Source organism: Ambystoma mexicanum, chromosome 2q, assembly GCF_040938575.1.
Source record: "Ambystoma mexicanum isolate Mex_15411 chromosome 2q, UKY_AmexF1_1, whole genome shotgun sequence".
Lineage (NCBI taxonomy): Eukaryota > Metazoa > Chordata > Amphibia > Caudata > Ambystomatidae > Ambystoma > Ambystoma mexicanum.
Window position 1 is genome coordinate 1,484,681,583 of NC_090924.1, and position 21,941 is coordinate 1,484,703,523.

Here is a 21,941-nt window from a genome sequence, read left to right on the forward strand (position 1 = left end):
GGCTCTCACTAGCAGCACAGCAACCCTCCTTTCAGTAGGTTCTCTATCTGTCCCGCCAGCAGCACAGCATCCCTCCTTTCAGTAGGCTCTCTATCTATCCCACCAGGAGCACAGCGTCCCTCCTTTCAGTAGGCTCTCTCTGTCCTACCAGCAGCACAGCGCCCCTGCATTCAGTAGGCTCTCTATTTGTCCCACCATCAGCATAGCAGCCCTCCTCTCAGTAGGCTCTCTATCTCTCCCATCACCAGCACAGCATCCCTCCTTTCCATAGGCTTTCTATCTGTCCCACCAGCAGCACAGTGTCCCTCCTTTCAGTAGGCTCTCTATCTGCCCCACCAGCAGCACAGCGTCCCTCCTTTCAGTAGGCTCTATATCTGTCACACCAGCAGCAAAGCATCTCTCCTTTCAGTAGGCTCTCTATCTGTCCCACAAGCAGCACAGCCTCCCTCCTTTCAGTAGGCTCTCTATCTGCCCCACCAGCAGCAGAGCGTCCCTCCTTTCAGTAGGCTCTATATCTGTCACACCAGCAGCAAAGCGTCTCTCCTTTCAGTAGGCTCTCTATCTGTCCCACCAGCAGCACAGCCTCCCTCCTTTCAGTAGGCTCTCTATCTGTCACGCCAGCAGCACAGAGTCCCTCCTTTCAGTAGGCTCTCTATCTGTCCCACCAGCAGCACAGCAACCCTCCTTTCAGTAGGCTCTCTATCTGTCCCACCAGCAGCACAGCAACCCTCCTTTCAGTAGGCTCTCTATATATCCCACCAGCAGCACAGCAACCCTCCTTTCAGTAGGCCCTCTATCTGTTCCAGCAGCAGCACTGCGTCCCTCCTATCAATAGGCTCTCTATCTGTTCCACCAGCAGCACAGTGTCCCTCCTTTCAGTAGGCTCTCTATCTGTCCCACCAGCAGCACAGTGTCCCTCCTTTCAGTAGGCTCTCGATCTTTCCCACCAGCAGCACAGTGTCCCTCCTTTCAGTAGGCTCTCTATCTGTTCCACAAGCAGCAAAGAGACCCTCCTTTCAGTAAGCTCTCTATCTGTTCCACCAGCAGCACAGTGTCCCTCCTTTCAGTAGGCTCTCTATCTGTCCCACCAGCAGCACAGTGTCCCTCCTTTCAGTAGGCTCTCTATCTGTCCCACCAGCAGCACAGTGTCCCTCCTTTCAGTAAGCTCTCTATCTGTCCCACCAGCAGCACAGTGTCCTTCCTTTCAGTAGGCTCTCTATCTGTCCCACCAGCAGCAGTGTCCCTCCTATCAGTAGGCTCTCTATCTGTCCCACCAGCAGCACAGTGTCCCTCCTTTCAGTAGGCTCTCTACCTGTCACATCAGCAGCACAGCGTCCCCCCTTTCAGTAGTCTCTCTATCTGTCACATCAGCAGCACAGTGTCCCCCCCTTTCAGTAGTCTCTCTATCTGTCCCACCAGCAGCACAGCGTCCCTCCTTTCAGTAAGCTCTCTATCTGTCCCACCATCAGCACAGCGTCCCTCCTTTCTGTAGGCTCTCTACCTGTCACATCAGCAGCACACTGTACCTCCTTTCAGTAGGCTCTCTATCTCTCCCATCACCAGCACAGCGACCCTCATTTCTGTAGGCTCTCTATCTGTTCGAGCAGCAGCACTGCGTCCATCCTTTCAGTAGGCTCTCTATCTGTCACACCAGCAGTGCAGGCTCTCTATCTGTCACATCAGCAGCACAGTGTTCCTCCTTTCAGTAGCTTCTCTATCCCTCTCATCAGCAGCACAGCGTCCCTCCTTTCAGTAGGCCCTCTATCAGCCACACCAGCAGCACACTGTACCTCCTTTCAGTAGGCTCTCTATATGTTCCAGCAGCAGCGCTGCAGGCCTCGTTTCAGTAGTCACTCTATCTGTCCCACCATCAGCACAGTATCTCCCCTTTCCGTAGGCTCTCTATCTGACCCAGCAGCACTGCGTCCCTCCTTTCAAAAGGCTCTCTATCTGTCACAGCAGCAGCACAGTGTCCCTCCTTTAAGCAGGTTCTCTATCTCTCCCATCAGCAGCACAGCGTCCCTCCTTTTTTTCAACAGGCTCTCTATCTGTCACATCAGCAACACAGCATCCCTCCTTTCAGTAGGCTCTCTATCCGTCCCACCAGCAGCACAGTGTCCCTCCTTTCAGTAGGTTATCTATCTCTTCCATCAGCAGCACAGTGTCTCTCCTTTCAGTAGGCTCTCTATCTGTCACATCAGCAGCACAGTGTCCCTCCTTTCAGTAGGTTCTCTATCTCTACCATCAGCAGCACAGCATCCTTCCTTTCAGTAGGTTCTCTATCTGTCACATCAGCATCACAGCGTCCCTCTTTTCAGTAGGCTCTCTATCCATCCCACCAGCAGCACAGCATCCCTTCTTTCCGTCGGCTCTCTATCTGTTCCACCAGCAGCACAGTGTCACTCCTTTCAGTAGGCTCAATATCTGTCCCACCAGCAGCACAGTGCCCCTGCTTTCAGTAGGCCCTCTATCTGTCCCACCAGCAGCACAGCGTCCCTCCTTTCAGTAGGCTCTCTATCTGTCCCACCAGCAGCACTGTGTCCCTCCTTTCAGTAGGCTCTCTATCTGTCCCACCAGCAGCACAGGGTCCCTCCTTTCAGTAGGCTCTCTATCTGTCCCACTAGCAGCACAGTGTCCCTCCTTTCAGTAGGCTCTCTATCTGTCCCACCAGCAGCACAGTGTCCCTCCTTTCAGTAGGCTCTCTATCTGTCCCACCAGCAGCACAGTGTCCCTCCTTTCAGTAGGCTCTGTACCTGTCACATCAGCAGCACAGCGTCCCCCCCTTTCAGTAGTCTCTCTATCTGTCACATCAGCAGCACAGCGTCTCCCCTTTCAGTAGTCTCTCTATCTGTCCCACCAGCAGCACAGCGTCCCTCCTTTCAGTAGGCTCTCTATCTGTCCCACCATCAGCACAGTGTCCCTCCTTTCAGTAGGTTCTCTATCTGTCCCAAAAGCAACACAGCATACCTTCCTTTCAATAGGCTCTCCCTCCGTCCCACAAGCAGCACAGTGTCCCTCCTTTCAGTAGTCTCTCTATCCGTCACACCAGCAGCACAGCGTCCCTCCTTTCAGTCGGCTCTCTCTCTGTTCCACCAGCAGCACAGCGTCCCTCCTTTCAGTAGGCTCTCTATCTGTCCCACCAGCAGCACAGTGTCCCTCCTTTCTGTCGGCTCTCTATCTGTTCCATCAGCAGCACAGTGCCTCTCCTTTCAGTCGGCTCTCTATCTGTCCCACCAGCAGCAAAGCATCCCTCCCTTCAGTAAGTTCTCTATCTGTCACACCAGCAGCACAGCATCCCTCCCTACAGTGGGGTCTCTATCTGTCACACCAGCAGCACAGCATACGTCCTTTCAGTAGGCTCTCTATCACATCAGCAGCACAGTGTCACTCCTTTCTGTAGGCTCTATATCTGTCCCACCAGCAGCACAGCGTCCCTCCTTTCAGTAGGCTCTCTATCCGTCCCACAAGCAGCACAGTGTCCCTCCTTTCAGTAGTCTCTCTATCCGTCACACCAGCAGCACAGCGTCCCTCCTTTCAGTCGGCTCTCTCTCTGTTCCACCAGCAGCACAGCGTCCCTCCTTTCAGTAGGCTCTCTATCTGTCCCACCAGCAGCACAGTGTCCCTCCTTTCAGTAGGCTCTCTATCCGTCCCACCAGCACCACAACGTCCCTCCTTTCTGTCGGCTCTCTATCTGTTCCATCAGCAGCACAGTGCCTCTCCTTTCAGTCGTCTCTCTATCTGTCCCACCAGCAGCAAAGCATCCCTCCCTTCAGTAAGTTCTCTATCTGTCACACCAGCAGCACAGCATCCCTCCCTACAGTGGGCTCTCTATCTGTCACACCAGCAGCACAGCATACGTCCTTTCAGTAGGCTCTCTATCACATCAGCAGCACAGTGTCACTCCTTTCTGTAGGCTCTATATCTGTCCCACCAGCAGGACAGCGTCCCTCCTTTCAGTAGGCTCTCTATCTGTCCCACCATCAGCACAGTGTCCCTCCTTTCAGTAGGTTCTCTATCTGTCCCAAAAGCAACACAGCGTACCTTCCTTTCAATAGGCTCTCTCTCCGTCCCACAAGCAGCACAGTGTCCCTCCTTTCAGTAGTCTCTCTATCCGTCACACCAGCAGCACAGCGTCCCTCCTTTCAGTCGGCTCTCTCTCTGTTCCACCAGCAGCACAGCGTCCCTCCTTTCAGTAGGCTCTCTATCTGTCCCACCAGCAGCACAGTGTCCCTCCTTTCAGTAGGCTCTCTATCCGTCCCACCAGCACCACAACGTCCCTCCTTTCTGTCGGCTCTCTATCTGTTCCATCAGCAGCACAGTGCCTCTCCTTTCAGTCGGCTCTCTATCTGTCCCACCAGCAGCAAAGCATCCCTCCCTTCAGTAAGTTCTCTATCTGTCACACCAGCAGCACAGCATCCCTCCCTACAGTGGGCTCTCTATCTGTCACACCAGCAGCACAGCATACGTCCTTTCAGTAGGCTCTCTATCACATCAGCAGCACAGTGTCACTCCTTTCTGTAGGCTCTATATCTGTCACATCAACAGCACAGTGTCCCTCCTTTCAGTCGGCTCTCCATCTGATCCACCAGCAGCACAGCATCCCTCCTTTCAGTAGGCTCTGTATCTGTCCCACCAGCAGCACAGCGTCCCTCCCTTCAGTAGGCTCTCTATCTGTCCCACCAGCAGCACAGTATCCCTCCTTTCAGTAGGCTCTCCATCTGTCCCACCAGCAGCACAGCGTCCCTCCTTTCAGTAGGTTCTCTATCTGTCACATCAGTAGCACAGCGTCCCTCCAATCAGTAGCCTCTCTATCTGTCCCACCAGCAACACAGTGTCCCTCCTTTCAGTAGGCTCTCTATCCGTCCCACCAGCAGCACAGCGTCCCAGCGTCCCTCCTTTCTGTCGGCTCTCTATCTGTTCCATCAGCAGCACAGTGCCTCTCCTTTCAGTCCGCTCTCTATCTGTCCCACCAGCAGCACAGCATCCCTCCCTTCAGTAAGTTCTCTATCTGTCACACCAGCAGCACAGCATCCCTCCCTACAGTGGGCTCTCTATCTGTCACACCAGCAGCACAGCATACGTCCTTTCAGTAGGCTCTCTATCACATCAGCAGCACAGCGTCACTCCTTTCTGTAGGCTCTATATCTTTCACATCAACAGCACAGTGTCCCTCCTTTCAGTAGGCTCTCCATCTGTCCCACCAGCAGCACAGCATCCCTCCTTTCAGTAGGCTCTCTATCTGTCCCACCAGCAGCACAGCGTCCCTCCCTTCATTAGGCTCTCTATCTGTCCCACCAGCAGCACAGCATCCCTCCTTTCAGTAGGCTCTCCATCTGTCCCACCAGCAGTACAGCGTCCCTCATTTCACTAGGCACTCTATCCATCACATCAGCAGCACAGTGTCCCTCCTTTCAGTAGGCTCTCTATCTGTCCCACTAGCAGCACAGTGTCCCTCATTGCAGTAGGCTCTCTATCTGTCCCACTAGCAGCACAGCACCCCTCCTTTCAGTAGGCTTTCTGTCACATCAGCAGCACAGCGTCACCAGCATCACAACACCCTCCTTTCAGTAGGCTCTCTATTTGCCCTATCAGCAGCATAGCGCCCCTCCTTTCAGTAGGCTCTCTATCTGACCCAGCAGCAGAGCGTCCCTCCTTTCAGTAGATTCTCTATCTGTCCCACCAGCAGCACAGTATCCCTCCTTCCAGTAGGCTCTCTATCTATCTGTCCCACCAGCAGCACAGTGCCCCACCTTTCAGTAGGCTTTCTAGCTGCCACATCAGCAGCACAGCATCACCAGCAGCACAGCATCTCTCCTTTGAGTAGGCTCTCAATCTGTCCCACCAGCAGCACAGCGTCCCTCGTTTCAGTAGGCTCTCTATCTGTCCCACCAGCAGTACAGCGTCCCTCCTTTCAGTAGGCTCTCTATCTGTCCCACCAGCAGCACAGCATCCCTTCTTTCAGTAGGCTCTCTATCCGTCACATCAGCAGCACAGCATCCCTCGTTTCAGTAGGCTCTCTATCTGTCCCACCAGCTGCACAGCGTCCCTCGTTTCAGTAGGCTCTCTATCTGTCCCACCAGCAGTACAGCGTCCCTCCTTTCAGTAGGCTCTCTATCTGTCCCACCAGCAGCACAGCATCCCTTCTTTCAGTAGGCTCTCTATCCGTCACATCAGCAGCACAGCATCCCTCCTTTCAGTAGGCTCTCTATCTGTCCCATTAGCAGCACAGTGTCCCTTGTTTCAGTAGGCTCTCTAACTGTCCCACCAGCAGCACAGAACCCCTCCTTTCAGTAGGCTTTCTGTCACATCAGCAGCACAGAGACCCTCCTTTCAGTAGGCTCTCTATCTGTCCCACCAGCAGCACAGCGTCCCTCTCTTCAGTAGGCTCTCTATCTGTCCCACTAGCAGCACAGTGTCCCTCGGTTCAGTAGGCTCTCGATCTGTCCCACCAGCAGCACAGCACCCCTCCTTTCACTAGGCTTTCTGTCTATCAGCAGCACAGCATCACCAGCAGCACAGCGTCTCTCCTTTCAGTAGGCTCTCTATCTGTCACATTAGCAGCGCTCTGTCCACCAAGCAGCACAGGGTCCCTCCTTCAGTAGGCTCTCTATCTGTCCCAACAGCAGCACAGCGTCGCTCTTTTCAGTAGGCTCTCTATCTGTCCTACCAGGAGCACAGCACCCCGGATTTTAGTAGGCTCTCTATCTGTCCCACCAGCAGCACAGCAGCCCTCCTTTCAGTAGGCTCTCTATCTGTCCCACCAGCAGCACAGTGTCCCTCCTTTCAGTAGGCTCTCTTTCTGTCCCACCAGCAGCACAGCGCCCCTGCTTTCAGTAGGCTCTCTATCTGTTCCACCAGCAACACAGCGTGCCTCCTTTCAGTAGGCTATCTATCTGTCCCACCATCAGCACTGCGCCCCTCCTTTCCGTAGGCTCTCTACCTGTCATATCAGCAGCACACTGTACCTCCTTTCAGTAGGCTCCCTATCTGTCACACCAGCAGAACAGCGTCCCTCTTTTCAGTAAGCTCTCTATCTGTCAAACCCGCAGCACAGTTTCCCTCCTTTCAGTAGACTCTCTATCCCTCCCATCACCAGCGCAGCCTCCCTTCTTTCAGTAGGCTCTCTATCTGTCACACCGGCAGGGCAGCGTCCGTCCTTTCAGTAGGCTCTATTTCTGTCCCAGCAGCAGCACTGCGCCCCTCCTTTCAGTAGTCACTCTATCTGTCCCACCATCAGCACAGCATCCCCCTTTCAGTAGGCTCTCTATCTGACCCAGCAGCAGAGCGTCCCTCCTTTCAGTAGTCTCTCTATCCGGTGAACCAGCAGTACCTTGTCCCTCCTCTCAGTAGGCTCTCTATCCATCACATCAGCAGCACAGCGTCCCTCCTTTCAGTAGGCCCTCTATCTGTCCCACTAGCAGCACAGTTTCCCTCGTTTCAGTAGGCTCTCTATCTGTCCCACCAGCAGCACAGCACCCCTCCTTTCAGTAGGCTTTCTGTCACATCAGCAGCACAGCATCACCAGCAGCACAGCGTCTCTCCTTTCAGTAGGCTCTCTATCTGTCCGACCAGCAGCAACAGCGTCAGCCCTTTCAATAGGCCCTCTATCTTTCCCGCCAGCAGCACAGCATCCCCCCTTTCAGTAGGCCCTCTATCTGTCCCACCAGCAGCACAGTATCTTTCCTTTCTGTAGGCTCTCTCTGTCCTACCAGCAGAACAGTGCCCCTGCATTCAGTAGGCTCTCTATTTGTCCCACTATCAGCATAGCAGCCCTCCTCTCAGTAGGCTCTCTATCTCTCCCATTACCAGTACAGCATCCCTCCTTTCCATAGGCTCTCTATCTGTCCCACCAACAGCACAGCGTCCCTCCTTTCAGTAGGCTCTCTATCTGTCCCACCAGCAGCACAGCATCCCTCCTTTCAGTAGGCTCTCTATCTGTCCCACCAGCAGCACAGTGTCCCTCCATTCAGTAGGCTCTCTATCTGTCCAACCATCTGCACAGCTTCCCTCCTTTCCATAGGCTCTCTACCTGTCACATCAGCAGCACACTGTACCTCCTTTTGGTAGGCTCTCTATCTGTCACATCACCGCACAGCATCCCTCCTTTCAGTAGGCTCTCTATCTGTCACATCACCAGCACAGCGTCCCTCCTTTCAGTAGGCTGTCTATCTGTCACAACAGCAGCACAGTATCCCTCCTTTCAGTAGGTTCTCTATCTCTCTCATTAGCAGCACAGCGTCCCTCCTTTCAGTAGGTTCTCTATCTGTCACATCAGCACACAGCGTCCCTCCTTTCAATAGGCTCTCTCTCTGTCCCACCAGCAGCACAGTGTCCCTATTTTCAGTAGTCTCTCTCTCTGTTCCACCAGCAGCACAGCGTCCCTCCTTTCAGTCAGCTCTCGATCTGTCCCACCAGCAGCACAGCATCCCTCCCTTCATTAGGCTCTGTATTTGTCACATCAGCAGCACAGCATCCCTCATTTCAGTAGGCCCTCTATCTGTCACATCAGCAGCACAGTGTCCCTCCTTTCAGTAGTCTCTCTATCTGTCACACAAGCAGCACAGCGTCCCTCCTTTCAGTAGGCTCTCTATCCGTCCCACCAGCAGCACAGCGTCCCAGCGTCCCTCCTTTCTGTCGGCTCTCTATCTGTTCCATCAGCAGCACAGTGCCTCTCCTTTCAGTCGGCTCTCTATCTGTCCCACCAGCAGCACAGCATCCCTCCCTTCAGTAAGTTCTCTATCTGTCACACCAGCAGCACAGCATCCCTCCCTACAGTGGGCTCTCTATCTGTCACACCAGCAGCACAGCATACGTCCTTTCAGTAGGCTCTCTATCACATCAGCAGCACAGCGTCACTCCTTTCTGTAGGCTCTATATCTTTCACATCAACAGCACAGTGTCCCTCCTTTCAGTAGGCTCTCCATCTGTCCCACCAGCAGCACAGCATCCCTCCTTTCAGTAGGCTCTCTATCTGTCCCACCAGCAGCACAGCGTCCCTCCCTTCATTAGGCTCTCTATCTGTCCCACCAGCAGCACAGCATCCCTCCTTTCAGTAGGCTCTCCATCTGTCCCACCAGCAGTACAGCGTCCCTCATTTCACTAGGCACTCTATCCATCACATCAGCAGCACAGTGTCCCTCCTTTCAGTAGGCTCTCTATCTGTCCCACTAGCAGCACAGTGTCCCTCATTGCAGTAGGCTCTCTATCTGTCCCACTAGCAGCACAGCACCCCTCCTTTCAGTAGGCTTTCTGTCACATCAGCAGCACAGCGTCACCAGCATCACAACACCCTCCTTTCAGTAGGCTCTCTATTTGCCCTATCAGCAGCATAGCGCCCCTCCTTTCAGTAGGCTCTCTATCTGACCCAGCAGCAGAGCGTCCCTCCTTTCAGTAGATTCTCTATCTGTCCCACCAGCAGCACAGTATCCCTCCTTCCAGTAGGCTCTCTATCTATCTGTCCCACCAGCAGCACAGTGCCCCACCTTTCAGTAGGCTTTCTAGCTGCCACATCAGCAGCACAGCATCACCAGCAGCACAGCATCTCTCCTTTGAGTAGACTCTCAATCTGTCCCACCAGCAGCACAGAGACCCTCGTTTCAGTAGGCTCTCTATCTGTCCCACCAGCTGCACAGCGTCCCTCGTTTCAGTAGGCTCTCTATCTGTCCCACCAGCAGTACAGCGTCACTCCTTTCAGTAGGCTCTCTATCTGTCCCACCAGCAGCACAGCATCCCTCCTTTCAGTAGGCTCTCTATCCGTCACATCAGCAGCACAGCATCCCTCCTTTCAGTAGGCTCTCTATCTGTCCCATTAGCAGCACAGTGTCCCTCGTTTCAGTAGGCTCTCTAACTGTCCCACCAGCAGCACAGAACCCCTCCTTTCAGTAGGCTTTCTGTCACATCAGCAGCACAGAGACCCTCCTTTCAGTAGGCTCTCTATCTGTCCCACCAGCAGCACAGCGTCCCTCTCTTCAGTAGGCTCTCTATCTGTCCCACTAGCAGCACAGTGTCCCTCGTTTCAGTAGGCTCTCGATCTGTCCCACCAGCAGCACAGCACCCCTCCTTTCACTAGGCTTTCTGTCTATCAGCAGCACAGCATCACCAGCAGCACAGCGTCTCTCCTTTCAGTAGGCTCTCTATCTGTCACATTAGCAGCGCTCTGTCCACCAAACAGCACAGGGTCCCTCCTTCAGTAGGCTCTCTATCTGTCCCACCAGCAACACAGCGTCCCTCTTTTCAGTAGGCTCTCTATCTGTCCTACCAGGAGCACAGCACCCCGGATTTTAGTAGGCTCTCTATCTGTCCCACCAGCAGCACAGCAGCCCTCCTTTCAGTAGGCTCTCTATCTGTCCCACCAGCAGCACAGTGTCCCTCCTTTCAGTAGGCTCTCTTTCTGTCCCACCAGCAGCACAGCGCCCCTGCTTTCAGTAGGCTCTCTATCTGTTCCACCAGCAACACAGCGTGCCTCCTTTCAGTAGGCTATCTATCTGTCCCACCATCAGCACTGTGCCCCTCCTTTCCGTAGGCTCTCTACCTGTCATATCAGCAGCACACTGTACCTACTTTCAGTAGGCTCCCTATCTGTCACACCAGCAGAACAGCGTCCCTCTTTTCAGTAAGCTCTCTATCTGTCAAACCCGCAGCACAGTTTCCCTCCTTTCAGTAGACTCTCTATCCCTCCCATCACCAGCACAGCCTCCCTCCTTTCAGTAGGCTCTCTATCTGTCACACCGGCAGGGCAGCGTCCGTCCTTTCAGTAGGCTCTATTTCTGTCCCAGCAGCAGCACTGCGCCCCTCCTTTCAGTAGTCACTCTATATGTCCCACCATCAGCACAGCATCCCCCTTTCAGTAGGCTCTCTATCTGACCCAGCAGCAGAGCGTCCCTCCTTTCAGTAGTCTCTCTATCCGGTGAACCAGCAGTACCTTGTCCCTCCTCTCAGTAGGCTCTCTATCCGTCACATCAGCAGCACAGCGTCCCTCCTTTCAGTAGGCCCTCTATCTGTCCCACTAGCAGCACAGTTTCCCTCGTTTCAGTAGGCTCTCTATCTGTCCCACCAGCAGCACAGCACCCCTCCTTTCAGTAGGCTTTCTGTCACATCAGCAGCACAGCATCACCAGCAGCACAGCGTCTCTCCTTTCAGTAGGCTCTCTATCTGTCCGACCAGCAGCACAGCGTCAGCCCTTTCAATAGGCCCTCTATCTTTCCCGCCAGCAGCACAGCGTCCCTCCTTTCAGTAGGCCCTCTATCTGTCCCACCAGCAGCACAGCCTCCCCCCTTTCAGTAGGCTCTCTATCTGTCCCACCAGCAGCACAGTATCTTTCCTTTCTGTAGGCTCTCTCTGTCCTACCAGCAGAACAGCGCCCCTGCATTCAGTAGGCTCTCTATCTGTCCCACCAGCAGCACAGTGTCCCTCCGTTCAGTAGGCTCTCTATCTGTCCAACCATCTGCACAGCTTCCCTCCTTTCCATAGGCTCTCTACCTGTCACATCAGCAGCACACTGTACCTCCTTTTGGTAGGCTCTCTATCTGTCACATCACCGCACAGCATCCCTCCTTTCAGTAGGCTCTCTATCTGTCACATCACCAGCACAGCGTCCCTCCTTTCAGTAGGCTCTCTATCTGTCACAACAGCAGCACAGTATCCCTCCTTTCAGTAGGTTCTCTATCTCTCTCATTAGCAGCACAGCGTCCCTCCTTTCAGTAGGTTCTCTATCTGTCACATCAGCACACAGCGTCCCTCCTTTCAATAGGCTCTCTCTCTGTCCCACCAGCAGCACAGTGTCCCTCCTTTCAGTAGTCTCTCTCTCTGTTCCACCAGCAGCACAGCGGCCCTCCTTTCAGTCAGCTCTCGATCTGTCCCACCAGCAGCACAGCATCCCTCCCTTCATTAGGCTCTGTATTTGTCACATCAGCAGCACAGCATCCCTCATTTCAGTAGGCCCTCTATCTGTCACATCAGCAGCACAGTGTCCCTCCTTTCAGTAGTCTCTCTATCTGTCACACAAGCAGCACAGCATCCCTCCTTTCAGTAGGCTCTCTATCTGTCACACCATTAGCACAGCATCCCCCCTTTCAGTAGGCTCTCCATCTGACCCATCAGCAGCACACTGTCCCTCCTTTCACTAGGTTCTCTATCTCTCCCATCAGCAGCACTGTGTCTTTCCTTTCAGTAGGCTCTCTATCTCTCCCATCAGCAGCACAGTGTCCCTCCTTTCAGTACGTTCTCTATCTGTTCCACCAGCAGCACAGCATCCCCCCTTTCAATAGGCTCGCTATCTGTCCCACCAGCAGAACAGCGTCTCTCCTTTAAGTAGGCTCTCTATCTGTCCTACCAGCAGCACAGCGCCCCTGCTTTCAGTAGGCTCTCTATCTGTCCAACAGCAGCACAGCAGCCCTCCTTTCAGTAGGCTCTCTATCTGTCACACCAGCAGCACAGCGTCCCTCCTTTCAGTAGGCTCTCTATCTGTCACACCGGCAGTGCAGCATCCCTCCTTTCAGTAGGCTCTCTATCTGACCCAGCAGCAGAGCGTCCCTCCTTTCAGTAGTCTCTCTATCAGTCACACCAGCAGCACAGCGTCCCTCCTTTCAGTAGGTTCTCTATCCCTCCCATCAGCAGCAAAGCGTCCCTCCTTTCAGTAGGCCCTCTATCTGTCACATCAGCAGCACAATGTCCCTCCTTTCAGTAGTCTCTCTCTCAGTCACACCAGCAGCACTGCGTCCCTCCTTTCAGTAGGCTCTCTATCTGTCCAACCAGCAGCACAGCGTCCCTCTTTTCAGTAGGCTCTCTATCTGTCGAACCAGCAGCACAGCGTCCCGCTTTTCAGTAGGCTCTCTATCTGTCCTACCAGCAGCACAGCGCCCCTGCTTTCAGTGGGCTCTCTATCTGTTCCAGCAGCAGCCCTGCGTCCCTCCGTTCAGTAGGCTGTCGATCTGTCACACCGGCAGTGCAGCGTCCCTGCTTTCAGTATGCTCTTTATCTGTCCCAGCAGCAGCACTAAGCCCCTCCTTTCAGTAGGCTCTCTATCTGTCACATCAGCAGCACAGTGTCCCTCCTTTCAGTAGGCTCTCTATCTCACCCATCACCAGCACAGCATCCCTCCTTTCAGTGGGCTCTCTATCTGTCACATCAGCAGCACAGTGTTCCTCCTTTCAGTAGGTTCTCTATGCCTCCCATCAGCAGCACAGCGTCCCTCCTTTCAGTAGGTTCTCTATCTGTCACATCAGCAGCACAGCGTCACTCCTTTCAGTAGGCTCTCTATCTGTCCCATCAGCAACAGAGCTTCCCTCCTTTCAACAGGTGCTCTATCCATCCCACCAGCAGCACAGTGTCCCTCCTTTCAGTAGTCTCTCTATCCATCGCACCAGCAGCACAGCGTCCATCCTTTCAGTCGGCTATCTATCTGTTCCATCAGCAGCACAGCGTCCCTCCTTTCAGTCGGCTCTCTGTCTGTCACACCAGCAGCACAGCATCCCTCCCTTCAGTAGGTTCTCTATCTGTCCCAACAGCAGCACAGTATCCCTCCCTTCAGTAGGCTCTCTATCTGTCCCAACAGCAGCACAGCATCCGTCCTTTCAGTAGGCTATCTCTCCCATCACCAGCACAGCATCCCTCCTTTCCGTAGGCTCTATATCTGTCCCACCAGCAGCACAGCATCCCCCCCTTCAATAGGCTCTCTATCTGTCCCACCAGCAGCACAGCTTCCCTCCTTTCAGTAGGCTCTCTATCTGTCCAACCAGCAGCACAGTGTCCCTCCTTTCAGTAGGCTCTCTACCTGTCCCATCATCAGCACAGCGTCCCTCCTTTCTGTAGGCTCTCTAGCTGTCACATCAGCAGCACACTGTACCTCCTTTCAGTAGGCTCTCTATATGTTCCAGCAGCAGCGCTGCGTGCCTCGTTTCAGTAGTCACTCTATCTGTCCCACCATCAGCACAATATCCCCCCTTTCAGTAGGCTCTCTATCTGACCCAGCAGCAGAGCGTCCCTCCTTTCAATAGGCTCTCTATCTGTCACAGCAGCAGCACAGTGTCCCTCCTTTAAGCAGGTTCTCTATCTCTCCCATCAGCAGCACAACGTCCCTCCTTTCAATAGGCTCTCTATCTGTCACATCAGCAGCACAGCGTCTCTCCTATCAGTAGGCTCTCTATCTGTCCCACCAGCAGCACAGTGTCCCTCCTTTCAGTAGGTTCTTTATCTCTCCCATCAGCATCACAGCGTCCCTCCTTTCAGTAGGCTCTCTATCCAACCCACCAGCAGCACAGCATCCCTCCTTTCCGTCGGCTCTCTATCTGTTCCACCAGCAGCACAGTGTCCCTCCTTTCAGTAGGCTCAATATCTGTCCCACCAGCAGCACAGCGCCCCTGCTTTCAGTAGCCTCTCTATCTGTCACACCAGCAGCACACCGTGCCTCCTTTCAGTAGGTTCTCTATCTGTCCCACCAGCAGCACAGCATCCGTCCTTTCCGTCGGCTCTCTATTTGTTCCACCAGCAGCACAGTGTCCCTCCTTTCAGTAGGCTCTCTATCTGTCCCACCAGCAGCACAGCATCCCTCCTTTCCGTCGGCTCCCTATCTGTTCCACCAGCAGCACAGTGTCCCTCCTTTCAGTAGGCTCTCTATCTGTCCCACCAGCAGCACAGCAACCCTCCTTTCATTAGGTTCTCTATCTGTCCCACTAGCAGCACAGCAACCCTCCTTTCAGTAGGCTCTCTATCTGTCCAACCAGCAGCACAGCAACCCTCCTTTCAGTAGGTTCTCTATCTGTCCGACCAGCAGCACAGCAACCCTCCTTTCAGTAGGCTCTCTATCTGTCCCATCAGCAGCACAGCGTCCCTCCTTTCAGTAGGCTCTCTATCTGTCCCGCCAGCAGCACAGCATCCCTCCTTTCAGTAGGCTCTCTATCTATCCCACCAGCAGCACAGCGTCCCTCCTTTCAGTAGGCTCTCTCTGTCCTACCAGCAGCACAGCGCCCCTGCATTCAGTAGGCTCTCTATTTGTCCCACCATCAGCATAGCAGCCCTCCTCTCAGTAGGCTCTCTATCTGTCAGACCAGCAGCAAAGTGTCTCTCCTTTCAGTAGGCTCTCTATGTGTCCCACCAGCAGCACAGCATCCCTCCTTTCCGTCGGCTCCCTATCTGTTCCACCAGCAGCACAGTGTCCCTCCTTTCAGTAGGCTCTCTATCTGTCCCATCACCAGCACAGCATCCCTCCTTTCCATAGGCTCTCTATCTGTCCCACCAGCAGCACAGCGTCCCTCCTTTCAGTAGGCTCTCTATCTGTCAGACCAGCAGCAAAGCGTCTCTCCTTTCAGTAGGCTCTCTATGTGTCCCACCAGCAGCACAGCAACCCGCCTTTCAGTAGGCTCTCTATCTGTCCCACCAGCAGCACAGCAACCCTCCTTTCAGTAGGCTCTCTATCTGTCCCACCAGCAGCACAGCAACCCTCCTTTCAGTAGGCTCTCTATATATCCCACCAGCAGCACAGCAACCCTCCTTTCAGTAGGCCCTCTATCTGTTCCAGCAGCAGCACTGCGTCCCTCCGATCAATAGGCTCTCTATCTGTTCCACCAGCAGCACAGTGTCCCTCCTTTCAGTAGGCTCTCTATCTGTCCCACCAGCAGCACAGTGTCCCTCCTTTCAGTAGGCTCTCTATCTTTCCCACCAGCAGCACAGTGTCCCTCCTTTCAGTAGGCTCTCTATCTGTCCCACCAGCAGCACAGTGTCCCTCCTTTCATTAGGCTCTCTATCTGTCCAAGCAGCAGCACAGTGTCCCTCCTTTCAGTAGGCTCTCTATCTCTCCCACCAGCAGCACAGTGTCCCTCCTTTCAGTAGGCTCTCTATCTGTCCCACCAGCAGCACAGTGTCCCTCCTTTCAGTAAGCTCTCTATCTGTTCCACCAGCAGCACAGTGTCCCTCCTTTCAGTAGGCTCTCTATCTTTCCCACCAGCAGCACAGTGTCCCTCCTTTCAGTAGGCTCTCTATCTGTTCCACCAGCAGCACAGTGTCCCTCCTTTCAGTAGTCTCTCTACCTGTCACATCAGCAGCACAGCGTCCCCCCCTTTCAGTAGGCTCTCTATCTGTCCCACCATCAGCACAGCGTCCCTCCTTTCTGTAGGCTCTCTACCTGTCACATCAGAAGCACTGTACCTCCTTTCAGTAGGCTCTCTATCTGTCACACCAGCAGCACAGTGTCCCTTCTTTCCGTAGGCTCTCTATCTGTCCCACAATCAGCATAGCGTCCCTCCTTGCTGTAGGCTCTGTACCTGTCACATCAGCAGCACACTGTACCTCCTTTCATTAGGCTCTCTATCTCTCCCATCACCAGCACAGCAACCCTCCTTTCTGTAGGCTCTCTATCTGTTCGAGCAGCAGCACTGCGTCCATCCTTTCAGTAGGCTCTCTATCTGTCACATCGGCAGTGCAGCGTTCCTCCTTTCAGTAGGCTCTCTATCTGACCCAGCAGCAGAGCCTCCCTCCTTTCAGTAGGCTCTCTATCTGTAACATCAGCAGCACAGTGTTCCTCCTTTCAGAAGGCTCTCTATCTGTCCCACCATCAGCACAGCGTCCATCCTTTCCCTAGGCTCTCTAGCTGTCACATCAGCAGCACACTGTACCTCCTTTCAGTAGGCTCTCTATATGTTCCAGCAGCAGCGCTGCAGGCCTCGTTTCAGTAGTCACTCTATCTGTCCCACCAGCAGCACAGTGTCCCTCCTTTCAGTAGGTTCTCTATCTCTTCCATCAGCAGCACAGTGTCCCTCCTTTCAGTAGGCTTTATATCTGTCACATCAGCAGCACAGTGTCCTTCCTTTCAGTAGGTTCTCTATCTCTCCCATCAGCAGCACAGCATCCCTCCTTTCAGTAGGTTCTCTATCTGTCACATCAGCATCACAGCGTCCCTCTTTTCAGTAGGCTCTCTATCCATCCCACCAGCAGCACAGCATCCCTCCTTTCCGTCGGCTCAATATCTGTCCCACCAGCAGCACAGTGCCCCAGCTTTCAGTAGGCTCTCTACTGTCCCACCAGCAGCACACCGTGCCTCCTTTCAGTAGGCTCTCTATCTGTCCCACCAGCAGCACAGAATCCCTCCTTTCCGTCGGCTCTCTATCTGTTCCACCAGCAGCACAGTGTCCCTCCTTTCAGTAGGCTCTCTATCTGTCCCACCAGCAGCACAGCAACCCTCCTTTCAGTAGGTTCTCTATCTGTCCCACCAGCAGCACTGTGTCCCTCCTTTCCGTCGGCTCTCTATCTGTTCCACCAACAGCAGAGTGTCCCTCCTTTCAGTAGGCTCAATATCTGTCCCACCAGCAGCACAGTGCCCCTGCTTTCAGTAGGCCCTCTATCTGTCCCACCAGCAGCACAGCGTCCCTCCTTTCAGTAGGCTCTCTATCTGTCCCATCAGCAGCACATAGACCCTCCTTTCAGTATGCTCTCTATCTGTTCCACCAGCAGCACAGCGTCCCCCCTTTCAGTAGGCTCTCTATCTGTCCCACCAGCAGCACTGTGTCCCTCCTTTCAGTAGGCTCTCTATCTGTCCCACCAGCAGCGCAGCAACCCTCCTTTCAGTAGGTTCTCTATCTGCCCCACCAGCAGCACAGCAACCCTCCTTTCAGTAGGCTCTCTAACTGTCCCATCAGCAGCACAGCGTCCCTCCTTTCAGTAGGCTCTCTATCTGTCCCACCAGCAGCACAGCATCCCTCCTTTCAGTAGGCTCTCTATCTATCCCACCAGCAGCACAGCGTCCCTCCTTTCAACAGGCTCTCTATCTGTCACATCAGCAGCACAGTGTCCCTCCTTTCAGTAGGTTCTCTATCTCTTCCATCAGCAGCACAGTGTCCCTCCTTTCAGTAGGCTTTCTATCTGTCACATCAGCAGCACAGTGTCCTTCCTTTCAGTAGGTTCTCTATCTCTCCCATCAGCAGCACAGCATCCCTCCTTTTAGTAGGTTCTCTATCTGTCACATCAGCATCACAGCGTCCCTCTTTTCAGTAGGCTCTCTATCCATCCCACCAGCAGCACAGCATCCCTCCTTTCCGTCGGCTCAATATCTATCCCACCAGCAGCACAGTGCCCCAGCTTTCAGTAGGCTCTCTACTGTCCCACCAGCAGCACACCGTGCCTCCTTTCAGTAGGCTCTCTATCTGTCCCACCAGCAGCACAGAATCCCTCCTTTCCGTCGGCTCTCTATCTGTTCCACCAGCAGCACAGCAACCCTCCTTTCAGTAGGTTCTCTATCTGTCCCACCAGCAGCACTGTGTCCCTCCTTTCAGTCGGCTCTCTATCTGTTCCACCAACAGCACAGTGTCCCTCCTTTCAGTAGGCTCAATATCTGTCCCACCAGCAGCACAGTGCCCCTGCTTTCAGTAGGCCCTCTATCTGTCCCACCAGCAGCACCGCGTCCCTCCTTTCCGTAGGCTCTCTATCTGTCCCACCAGCAGCACAGCGTCCCTCCTTTCAGTAGGCTCTCTATCTGTCTCATCAGCAGCACATAGACCCTCCTTTCAGTAGGCTCTCTATCTGTTCCACCAGCAGCACAGCGTCCCCCCTTTCAGTAGGCTCTCTATCTGTCCCACCAGCAGCACTGTGTCCCTCCTTTCAGTAGGCTCCCTATCTGTCCCACCAGCAGCGCAGCAACCCTCCTTTCAGTAGGTTCTCTATCCGTCCCACCAGCAGCACAGCAACCCTCCTTTCAGTAGGCTCTCTAACTGTCCCATCAGCAGCACAGCGTCCCTCCTTTCAGTAGGCTCTCTATCTGTCCCACCAGCAGCACAGCATCCCTCCTTTCAGTAGGCTCTCTATCTATCCCACCAGCAGCACAGCGTCCCTCCTTTCAGTAGGCTCTCTCTGCCCTACCAGCAGCACAGCGCCCCTGCATTCAGTAGGCTCTCTATTTGTCCCACCATCAGCATAGCAGCCCTCCTCTCAGTAGGCTCTCTATCTCTCCCATCACCAGCACAGCATCCCTCCTTTCCATAGGCTCTCTATCTGTCCCACCAGCAGCACAGCGTCCTTCCTTTCAGTAGGCTCTCTATCTGCCCCACCAGCAGCACAGTGTTCCTCCTTTCAGTAGGCTCTCTATCTGTCACACCAGCAGCAAAGTGTCTCTCCTTTCAGTAGGCTCTCTATCTGTCCCACCAGCAGCACAGCAACCCTCCTTTCAGTAGGCTCTCTATCTGCCCCACCAGCAGCACAGCAACCCTCCTATCAATAGGCTCTCTATCTGTTCCACCAGCAGCACAGTGTCCCTCCTTTCAGTAGGCTCTCTATCTGTTCCACCAGCAGCACAGTGTCCCTCCTTTCAGTAGGCTCTCTATCTGTCCCACCAGCAGCACAGTGTCCCTCCTTTCAGTAGGCTCTCTATCTGTCCCACAAGCAGCACAGAGACCCTCCTTTCAGTAAACTCTCTATCTGTTCCACCAGCAGCACAGTGTCCCTCCTTTCAGTAGGCTCTCTATCTGTCCCACCAGCAGCACAGTGTCCCTCCTTTCATTAGGCTCTCTATCTGTCCAACCAGCAGCACAGTGTCCCTCCTTTCAGTAGGCTCTCTATCTCTCCCACCAGCAGCACAGTGTCCCTCCTTTCAGTAGGCTCTCTATCTGTCCCACCAGCAGCACAGTGTCCCTCCTTTCAGTAAGCTCTCTATCCGTCCCACCAGCAGCACAGTGTCCCTCCTTTCAGTAAGCTCGCTATCTGTCCCACCAGCAGCACAGTGTCCCTCCTTTCAGTAGGCTCTCTATCTGTCCCACCAGTAGCACAGTGTCCCTCCTTTCAGTAGGCTCTCTACCTGTCACATTAGCAGCACAGCGCCCCCCCTTTCAGTAGTCTCTCTACCTGTCACATCAGCAGCACAGCGTCCCCCCTTTCAGTAGTCTCTCTATCTGTCCCACCAGCAGCACAGTGTCCCTCCTTTCAGTAGGCTCTCTATCTGTCCCACCATCAGCACTGCGTCCATCCTTTCTGTAGGCTCTCTACCTGTCACATCAGCAGCACACTGTACCTCCTTTCAGTAGGCTCTCTATCTGTCACACCAGCAGCACAGTGTCCCTCCTTTCAGTAGGCTCTCTATCTGTCCCACCATCAGCATAGCGTCCCTCCTTGCTGTAGGCTCTCTACCTGTCACATCAGCAGCACACTGTACCTCCTTTCAGTAGGCTCTCTATTTCTCCCATCACCAGCACAGCGACCCTCCTTTCTGTAGGCTCTCTATCTGTTCGAGCAGCAGCGCTGCGTCCATCCTTTCAGTAGGCTCTCTATCTGTCACACCGGCAGTGCAGCGTCCCACCTTTCAGTAGGCTCTCTATCTGTCCCAGCAGCAGAGCCTCCCTCCTTTCAGTAGGCTCTCTATCGGTCACATCAGCAGCACAGTGTTCCTCCTTTCAGTAGCTTCTCTATCCCTCCCATCAGCAGCACAGCGTCCCTCCTTTCAGTAGGCCCTCTATCAGCCACACCAGCAGCACAGCGTCCCTCCTTTCAGTAGGCTCTCTATCTGTCCCACCATCAGCACAGCGTCCCTCCTTTCCGTGGGCTCTCTAGCTGTCACATCAGCAGCACAGTGTCCCTCCTTTCAGTAGGCCCTCTATCCATCACAACAGCTGCACAGCGTCCCTCCTTTCAGTAGGCGCTCTATCTGTCACACCAGCAGCACAGTGTCCCTACGTTCAGCAGGTTTTCTATCTGTCATATCAGCAGTACTGCGTCCTTCCTTTCATTAGACTCTCTATCTGTCCCACCAGCAGCACAGCGTCCCTCCTTTCAATAGGCTCTCTATCTGTCCCATCACTAAGCACAGCGTCCCTCCTTTCAGTAGGCTCTATATCTGTCCCACCAGCAGCACAGCATCTCCCCTTTCAATAGGCTGTCTATCTGTCCCACCAGCAGCATAGCGTCCCTCCTTTCAGTAGGCTCTCTATCTGTCCCACCAGCAGCACAGTGTCCCTCCTTTCAGTAGGCTCAATATCTGTCCCACCATCAGCACAGCAACCCTCCTTTCAGTAGGCTCTCTATCTGTCCCAGCAGCAGCACAGTCTCCCTCCTTTCAGTAGGCCCTCTATCTGTCCCACTAGCAGCACAACACCCCTACTTTTAGTAGGCTCTCTATCTGTCCTTCCAGCAGCACAGTGTGCCTCCTTTCAGTAGTCTCTCTCTCTGTCACACCAGCAGCACAGCGTCCCTCGTTTCAGTAGGTTCTCTATCTGTCAAACCAGCAGCACAGCATCCCCCCCTTTCAATAGGCTCACTATCTGTCCCACCTGCAGCACAGTGTCCCTCCTTTCAGTAGGTTCTCTATCAGTCACACCAGCAGCACAGCGTCCCTCCTTTCAGTAGGCTCTCTATCTGTCACACCAGCAGCACAGTGTCCCTACTTTAAGTAGGCTCTCTCTCTGTCACACCAGCAGCACAGTGTCCCTCCTTTCAGTAGGCTCTCTATCTCTCCCATCACCAGCAGCACAGCGTCCCTCCTTTCAGTAGGCTTTCTATCTGTCATATCAGCAGCACTGCGTCCCACCATTCAGTAGGCTCTCTATCTGTCTCACCATCAGTACAGCGTCCCTCCTTTCAGTAGGCTCTCTCTCTGTCACACCAGCAGCACAGCGCCCTCCTTTCAGTAGGCTCTCTATCTGTCCCACCAGCAGCACAGTGTCCCTCCTTTCAGTATGCTCTCTATCTGTTCCAGCAGCAGCACTGCGCCCCTCCTTTCAGTAGGCTCTCTATCTGTCACATCAGCATCACAGTGTCCCTCCTTTCAATAGGCTCGCTATCTGTCCCACCAGCAGAACAGCGTCTCTCCTTTAAGTAGGCTCTCTATCTGTCCTACCAGCAGCACAGCGCCCCTGCTTTCAGTAGGCTCTCTATCTGTCCCACCAGCAGCACAGCAGCCCTCCTTTCAGTAGGCTCTCTATCTGTCACATCAGCAGCACAGTGTCCCTCTTTTCAGTAGGCTCTCTATCTGT